The following is an 8,875-nucleotide window of genomic DNA, read 5'->3' as shown; positions in this document are numbered from 1 at the left end:
CTTCTTTTCTTCCTCTTCCATCTTATTGTATTTCTTAATTTGTTCACGACCCTCAAACAAAGCCGTTGGTGGAATGTATCCATCTTGAATGCACACCCACATCTTAGCATCTTGATATTTAACATATTGCTCAAACCGATCCTTCCAAGCCACGAAATCGGTACCCTTAAGCATTTTCGGAGCCTTAGTAGCTAAACCTGCCTCCACCTCCATTTTCACCAGTTCCGTAATATTTATAGAAGTCATCTTTGGAAGAAATACAAACGAACACTAAAAGAAACCAAAAATAATTTATTATTCTGAACAGTACTGTAGGCGAAGTTATTCTTAACTTCGCTTAAGAGTAACTTCGCTTGAATACACAACTTCGCTGTCTTCCCAACTTCGCTTGATGATAACTTCGCTATTAACTTCGCTTAAGGTAAGCGAACTTGTGAGGTAGGCGAAGTTATTGATAACTTCGCTTAATCTTATATCTTCGCCCAAACCCTACAAACAGTGGCGGCAACTTCGCCTGATGAACACAACGTTTTTGCAGGTTTGATTTTGACGTATTGCGAGGTATTCGAAGGTGTAATGGGTCGTGTTTGATGGTAGGAGGTGAGTAGGACACAAAAACTCGGTATTTCAACGTAAACACGTCCCGCGAATAGTCGAACGGAACGATTTCTACACCCGTGTGATAATCCCGAACCACACAATCACGAGCAAATGCTCTGATACCAATTGTAGGTTCCCAGCCGGATCTACACGGAAATATCTCGTTCTACGTTGTGACAATCGTCAATTCCAGGTTAACTCCGTTAACTCAACTCCGTCAATTCAAACTTTAATATCGTTGAATCTATAACGCACACTTCATTACATTTAAACTAGGGTTTAAATGACGCTTAACACTCACTACATGGGTAGTCTTTCGGGATTTGCACCGAAACGCAAACGAGTTGACGCAAACGATTGATAAATAAACGACAAACGTAAAAACAATAATTATATGATTATTATGTGTTAGGATTATGTGCTATGTGATAATACTATGGTCATGTTAACTTATTGTCCAAGTATGATGGAATGTTCTAGAAAAACAACACTTGGAAAGAAGAGGGATTAGAGTGTAACTTGTATTATTATAAATACATCACTAATAAACAAACCCTAACTTATTATTAACCTACAACCCTAAACCGGCTCTCTCTCCCTCTCTTGATCCACGGCTGCCGTCCACCTTCATCACACACACACACATCAATCAAGAGATTAATCCAAGAACTAGGTGCTAGGAAGGTATACTTGATCATCTCTTACCTCCTTGTTGTGTAATTTTGATGTTTAATGGGTTGTATGTAAACCCTAACTCAGCCGATTATATGTATGTATGTGATCAATATGATAGTTGTTAGTTGGATAATAGATTGATAACTAGATTGATGTTGTTGCATGATTGATTGTTGTTCTTGATTTGAATTAAAACACAAACCCTAATCTTGTATGTATGGTGTGATTTATATGCATGGATAGTAGTTATGGTGTCTAGAGGGTTATATGGATGCATGATAGTTCATAGATTGTTATGATGTTGAGTTTTGATGTGAACAGATTCTGGACAGAATATATATACGATGTTTAACTGACTGTAACGAAGTGTAAACGTGAAAATTGATTGAGATTGTGGGTACTGCAGTAAACTAGGTTGAGTCTAGTTTCTATAAAGTATAAATTCGTAATTTTTGGATAAGTGGAAGTATACTTTTATGATTTTACAAAAACGTGATGCAAAGCTGAGCTGTTAGACCTGCTGTTAGGTTATATTGTAAATTCTATATCTCATGAACTACGAGGCCAATTGGGTTGGTTCCACTTCTGGAAGTTGACTCACTGAGTTAGGAACCAAACCCAAGTGGTCTTGCATTTATTGGATTTTTCGTTTACCGGGAATTGCAAATAACATTCTGTTGTGCATGAATCTGACTGATATGAGTTTACTGTAGTGTTTTGATCATTATGAGAAATCTATATGGAATAAAAATAATATAAAATATGTTCTGGAAACCTAAGACATGTATGTTTCAGTGGTGATTTTTGGTGAATTAATTGAGATGATATGATCGGTGAAATAGTACAATCTTTCAAGTAGAAATTCTGTCACAATGAAACTAGCTGCTGAGTTGTGTAGGAATGCATGAAATATGATAGTTTTTATATAATTGTTGTATTTTGACCAAAATACCCTTGCGGGGAATAGTTGCTAGTTTGATTGCCATGAATTGACCAAATTGCCCTTATGGGGAATAATGGTTAGTTAGTCTTTGTTTGTTGACCAAAATGCCCTTACGGGAATAATTGCTTGTAAGTATGTTATTAATACATGACACGAAAGTAATTGCTCACTCGTGTATCGTATCACAATTGTACTTGTTTAAATCACACACGGTTCACAAACGAAACACGAAACATGATACGTGCATAGGTATTATGTGCCGAGTCTAGAGACTCGTTAAACGTTCCGATACTTAGAAAATCTCTTTGTTATTTTAGAACGCTAGAGAGTTTTCTACGACGCGCTTCACTCGGTGATCTAATTTGGAATATTCTTCGCAAACAGTGAGTTCACTTACCCCGCTCTTTGAACTGTTTTCAAACGTTTTTCACTTGGGGGAGATAACATACTCCGATAAACGCATTTTTGAGATAAACACATATTTAAGATTTTGTTATAAATTATATATATCACTTGTAGAGGCTAAGCGGCACGTAACCCTTGAAGTCCCACGCATCGAACCGGTTAATATTTGGAATAGCGAGTCACTGTTGAGTAGTACTACTGGGTTTGACAAACCCCACCCGACGCTAAGCTCAACTGGAGGTTGAGTGGGTGTAATTTTGGCTAACACTTACCATGGTCTGGGTTGACCTGGTGACGGGCACTTGATAAACAGTCAGCTTCGGTCTCGAACCACTTAGTAATACTTGTTGTATAGATTAGCTACCTATCGATATATAATTTGACATAACATTATCTGGTAACACTTAAACGCTGTAACGTGGTTACACACTTAAACGCTGTAACGTGGTTACACACTTAAACGCTGTAACGTGGTTACACACTTAAACGCTGTAACGTGGTTACACACTTAAACGCTGTAACGTGGTTACACACTTAAACGCCGTAACGTGGTTACGCAAAACATTTAAACGCCGTAACGTGGTTACGCAAAACTTTTAAACGCCGTAACATGGTTACGCAAAACACTTAACGAAAACGCTGAACTCAAACGCTAAACGATTTATCTTATATAACTTGTGAACTCACCAACCTCGTGTTGACCCCTTTTAGTATGTTATTCTCAGGTAGCCGAGGCGGGCGCGCGGTTTAGGAGCATGCATTAATGAAAACACTTTTATTCTGCAAACTTAATTTTAACAGTTACATTTGGTTTTAAGTCGTCCTGCGTGACGCAACTTTTGAATTAAGGTTTTACGCTTCCGCATTTACTTTCATTTAAACGTTTTTCTTTGGTTTGGTTATAACTAATGAATCCGATCCTGCCAGTTCACACCCTCTGACGGTAAAACTCCGTTAGTGGATTTTGAGGGTGTGACAGATTGGTATCAGAGCCATTGGTTATAGCGAACTAGAAACTGCATGCATACTAGACTATAACCGCGACGACCCATTAGTTATAATAATACGCACTGCATAGGTTTGTGTAGTCTTGTAATCTTATCTCTTACCTCTTTCGCTCATACGCGCGCATATACACGGCTTACCTGTAGAAATGTCGACGCCACCCTCATCATCATCCGATTCGATGACGCATGCTCACGGGAAGGAACCGCAGTTACCTACTGCCTCGCCACCCCACGTAGTCCCGGAACTCGAAGCTCCTGCACCGAAGAGGTACCGCCTATCCGGAGGCTTGTATGACAACGACGTTAGCTGGGAGTGGTACCCCAACATGATCAGACGTATGGTCCACCGTGAACAAGTTCCCCCATTGCCACACCCGAACCACCCTGCTTATCCCAACACCCTACCACCCATAACCGAACCTGTAGAGAGAGTTCTTGCAGCCGTTGTTTCATGTTTGGAGCGTGATGTGGGTTACATGCGCTACACGAGAGAGAACGTTTCCAGATTGTTAAAAGACGAAACCGAGACTAAGGAGGAGATTGCCCGCATGGCGGCGGCAATGAAGGATATGCAAGGGGCTAGTGATCAACAAACGAAGGTTATGATGAAGATGCAAGCCGAAATGATAGACTTGAAAGCGCAACTCCAAGAAGCAAGGACCCGAACCGAAATAGCAATAGAACGTTGCGATATCCTACAAATGCAACTTGCCCAGAACGCAGCAGAACCCGAGGCAGAGCCTGAAGAGGAACCTGAAGAAGATCCCGAAGAGGAGCCTGAGGAGGATCCCGAGGAAGATCCCGAAGAGGAGCCGGAGGAGGAACCGGCTGAGGAGGAGGCACATTCAGAGGTGTCCTCCGATGACGACATCTAGTGATGATGACACTTAGATGGAGGGGTTGTCTCCATCCTAACTATTATTTTTCTATGATTTTAAGGATTGATTGGAAATACTTTGTAGCGAATACAATGGTTTTAATCATGAATTTTTACTTAGACTAATATGTGGTTGTGATGTGATGTTGTTCCTTATTTTTCTTTCTTACCTATTTTTTTTTTATTACATGTATGGTGTGTTGCATATGAAAGAAAAATTCATGTTTAACATTTTATACTGTGATTCTAGGAAATGGCCGGAAGAAACGCTGGACGAGGACGTGGTAACATCAGCATGACTGCAGCTGAACTCCAAACCCTGCTGAATGACCATGTTGCTGCCGCTTTAGCTGCACACGTTCAAAATCAAACAGGAGGTCCGAATGGAACATGTACCTTCAAGAACTACCTTGACTGCAAGCCCAGTACGTTTAAGGGCACTGAGGGAGCTATAGGCTTCCTGCGTTGGGCTGAGAAGGCCGAGTCGGCCTTTGAGATGTGTAACTGTCCCCCTGCCAGTAGGGTCAAATTCGCTGCTGGGACACTTGAGGATTCCGCCCTCACTTGGTGGAATTCGAACGTCCAGATCCTTGGATTGGAACTGGCTAACGCGATGAACTGGGAGGAGTTCAAAAGCATGATGCGAGAGGAGTACTGTCCGAGGGAAGAAATTTCGAAGTTAGAATCAGAATTTTGGTCACTAAAGATGGTAGGTTCGGAGATTGAAGCCTACACTACTCGTTCGCACGAGTTGGCTGTGATGTGTCCGCGGATGGTGGATCCGCCGAGCAAGAGAATAGAGATGTACATTGATGGGTTAGCACCACAGATTCAGGGTATGGTGACGTCTTCCAGACCAGCCACGATCCAACAAGCGATCCGTTTGGCTCACAAACTGACGGATCAGGCTGTGACCCAGGGTGCGTTACCACCGAGGGGTTCGACTGTTAAAGCCCGTGACAACCCGAGTAATGACCACGTCAGCAACAGTAACAACAACAGCAACCCGAACAGCGGGAAGAGAAAGTTCGACAACACCAGATCTTCATCCTCGAACCTCCCACCGCAACAACACTACCGTAAACCCGAGTTCACCCGGAGCTTTAACACTCAGAATCACAACAACAACAACTCCAACAACAACGGTAGCGGGCAGGTTTCGAGCGGATATGCTGGGAAGTATCCAAAGTGCAACAGGTGCAACTATCATCATGTTGGCCAGTGTGACCGTGTCAAGTGTCAAAGATGCGGAAAGATAGGTCACCAAGCGAAAGAATGTAGAGGAGACCTTGCGGCAAAGGGTGCTCCTAAGCAACCGATGACTAAGGGATGTTTTGAATGTGGACAGGAAGGTCATTTCCGGAAGGATTGCCCCAAGCTGAAACATAATGACAACAATGGGGGCAATGGAAGTGGCAGTAACGGTGGAGGAAATGGCAAAGGAAGAGCGTTTGTGATTGGATCGGGTCAAGCCCGCAATGATCCGCATGTGGTGTCCGGTAAGTTCCCTGTAAACGATTATTTTGCTTCTATTTTGTTTGACACTGGAGCTGATAGGAGTTTTGTGTCGAAAGCCTTTAGCCAACTTTTAGACCTTACTCCAACCCCGTTAGACGCTAAGTTTCCTGTTGAATTAGCTAATGGTAAAACTGTAGTAACAACTCATATACTTGCGGGATGTAAGTTGAAACTGTCAGGTCATGTTTTTGACATCGACCTTATTCCTTTTACGCTTAGTAGTTTCGATGTCGTTGTCGGCATGGACTGGTTATCCGAGAACCGAGCGGAGATTATATGCCATGATAAAATAGTCCATATTACCACCCCTTCCGGCGAGATCATTTCGGTCCGAGGCGAGAGAAGCGGCATGACCAACAGCATCATCACCCTTATGAAAGCACAGAAGTATCTACGAAAGGGTCATCCGGCAATTTTGGCGCAGATTGTTGAGAAACCCGCGGAGGAGAAACGAATTGAAGACATACCGGTTGTGCGAGACTTTCCGGAAGTTTTCCCGGAGGATTTGCCCGGACTCCCTCCTATTCGTCAAGTCGAATTCCAAATCGAGTTGACACCCGGTGCAGCACCCATAGCACGAGCCCCGTATCGGCTCGCACCGGCGGAACTTCAGGAGTTGTCCACCCAGTTGCAAGATTTGTTGGATAAAGGTTTTATCCGACCTAGCTTATCGCCATGGGGAGCCCCTGTCTTGTTTGTTCGAAAGAAAGACGGGACTTTCCGAATGTGCATCGACTACCGGGAATTGAACAAGGTGACGGTCAAGAACCGTTATCCTTTACCCCGAATTGATGATTTATTTGACCAGCTTCAGGGATCGAGTTACTACTCGAAGATCGATCTACGATCCGGTTACCACCAGTTGAGAGTGCGCGAAGAGGATATTTCAAAGACGGCTTTCAGAACACGGTATGGTCACTACGAGTTCTCGGTTATGCCTTTTGGCCTAACCAACGCGCCAGCCGTATTTATGGATCTCATGAATCGAGTATGCAAGGCGTACCTCGACAAGTTCGTGATTGTTTTCATCGATGATATTCTTGTCTACTCCAAGAACGAGACTGACCACGAAGAGCACTTAAGGATAATTCTGGAACTACTGAAGAAGGAACAACTGTATGCTAAAGTCTCGAAATGTGAATTTTGGCTTCGCGAGGTTCACTTTTTAGGACATGTGATCAACGAGACTGGTATCCATGTCGATCCCGGTAAGGTAGAGGCCATCAAAAACTGGGAAGCACCTAAGACTCCGACTGAAGTGCGACAATTCCTAGGACTGGCCGGCTACTATCGGCGTTTCATCGAGGGATTTTCAAAGATTGCTCAACCCCTCACCGCTTTGACTCACAAGGGCACTAAGTACAACTGGGGTGACGCGCAAGAATCCGCTTTCCAACTGTTGAAAACCAAGCTTTGTAGCGCCCCTATTTTAGCCCTCCCCGAGGGAACAGAAAATTTTGAGGTACACTGTGACGCATCTATACAAGGTCTCGGTTGTGTGCTGATGCAACTCGAGAAGGTTATAGCCTACGCCTCTAGACAACTACGGGTTCACGAGAAGAACTACACGACCCATGATTTGGAACTCGGAGCTGTGGTGTTTGCTCTTAAGATATGGAGGCATTACTTGTACGGTACCAAGTTTACCATTTACACCGACCACAAGAGTCTCCAACATATCTACGATCAGAAGGAGCTGAACATGCGACAGCGTCGTTGGGTCGAGCTGCTCAAAGATTATGATTGTGCCATCAAGTACCACCCGGGCAAGGCCAATGTGGTGGCCGACGCCCTCAGCAGAAAAGAAACAGATAAACCCAGACGAGTAAGAGCATTGCAACTTACGATTCATGCCAGCTTACCCGATCAGATTCGCGATGCGCAACTGGAAGCTTTGAAAGATGAAAATCTTCCATCGGAACTCATGCGGGGCATGAACAAGCAACTTGAAACCAGATCGGACGGGGTCCGATATTTTGAGAACCGGATTTGGGTTCCACGATACGGAGAGTTGAGAACTCTAGTGATGGACGAAGCTCACAAGTCCCGATATTCTATCCACCCTGGCTCAGATAAAATGTATCATGATTTAAAGGCACTTTACTGGTGGCCGAACATGAAAGCCGACATTGCCACCTACGTGAGCAAATGCTTGACTTGTGCCAGAGTCAAGATTGAATACCAGAAACCATCTGGTCTACTGCAACAACCGGAACTCCCAATGTGGAAATGGGAGCACATCTCAATGGATTTTATTACGGGTTTGCCTAAGACACCGACGGGATGCGATACCATCTGGGTGATCGTTGACCGGTTGACTAAATCGGCACATTTCCTAGCGATTAAGGAAACGGACAAAATGGAAAGACTGACTCGAGTATACATGAAAGAAGTGGTGTCTAGACACGGAGTGCCTGTCTCGATCATTTCCGATCGAGATTCTCGTTTTACCTCACACTTTTGGAAGTCGCTGCAAAGCGCACTGGGCACACGTCTCGATATGAGTACAGCATACCATCCTCAGACGGATGGGCAAAGTGAACGGACTATCCAGACCCTGGAGGATATGTTGCGTGCATGCGTCTTAGATTTCGGAAAGAGTTGGGAACCCCACTTACCCTTGGTAGAGTTTTCGTATAATAACAGCTACCACGCAAGTATTAAGGCAGCACCGTTTGAAGCGCTGTACGGACGGAAGTGTCGATCACCACTCTGCTGGGCAGAGGTGGGTGATAGCCAAATCACTGGTCCGGAACTGGTACTCGAAACCTCGGAAAAGATCGTTCAAATCCGAAATCGCATGGCAGCAGCACGAGATCGCCAAAAGAGTTACGCCGACAAGCGCCGAAA

Source organism: Bidens hawaiensis, unplaced genomic scaffold, assembly GCF_021521415.1.
Source record: "Bidens hawaiensis isolate Kalapana, Puna unplaced genomic scaffold, B.hawaiensis_p1.1 tig00026586_1, whole genome shotgun sequence".
Taxonomy (NCBI): domain Eukaryota; kingdom Viridiplantae; phylum Streptophyta; class Magnoliopsida; order Asterales; family Asteraceae; genus Bidens; species Bidens hawaiensis.
This window is presented reverse-complemented; position numbering follows the sequence as displayed.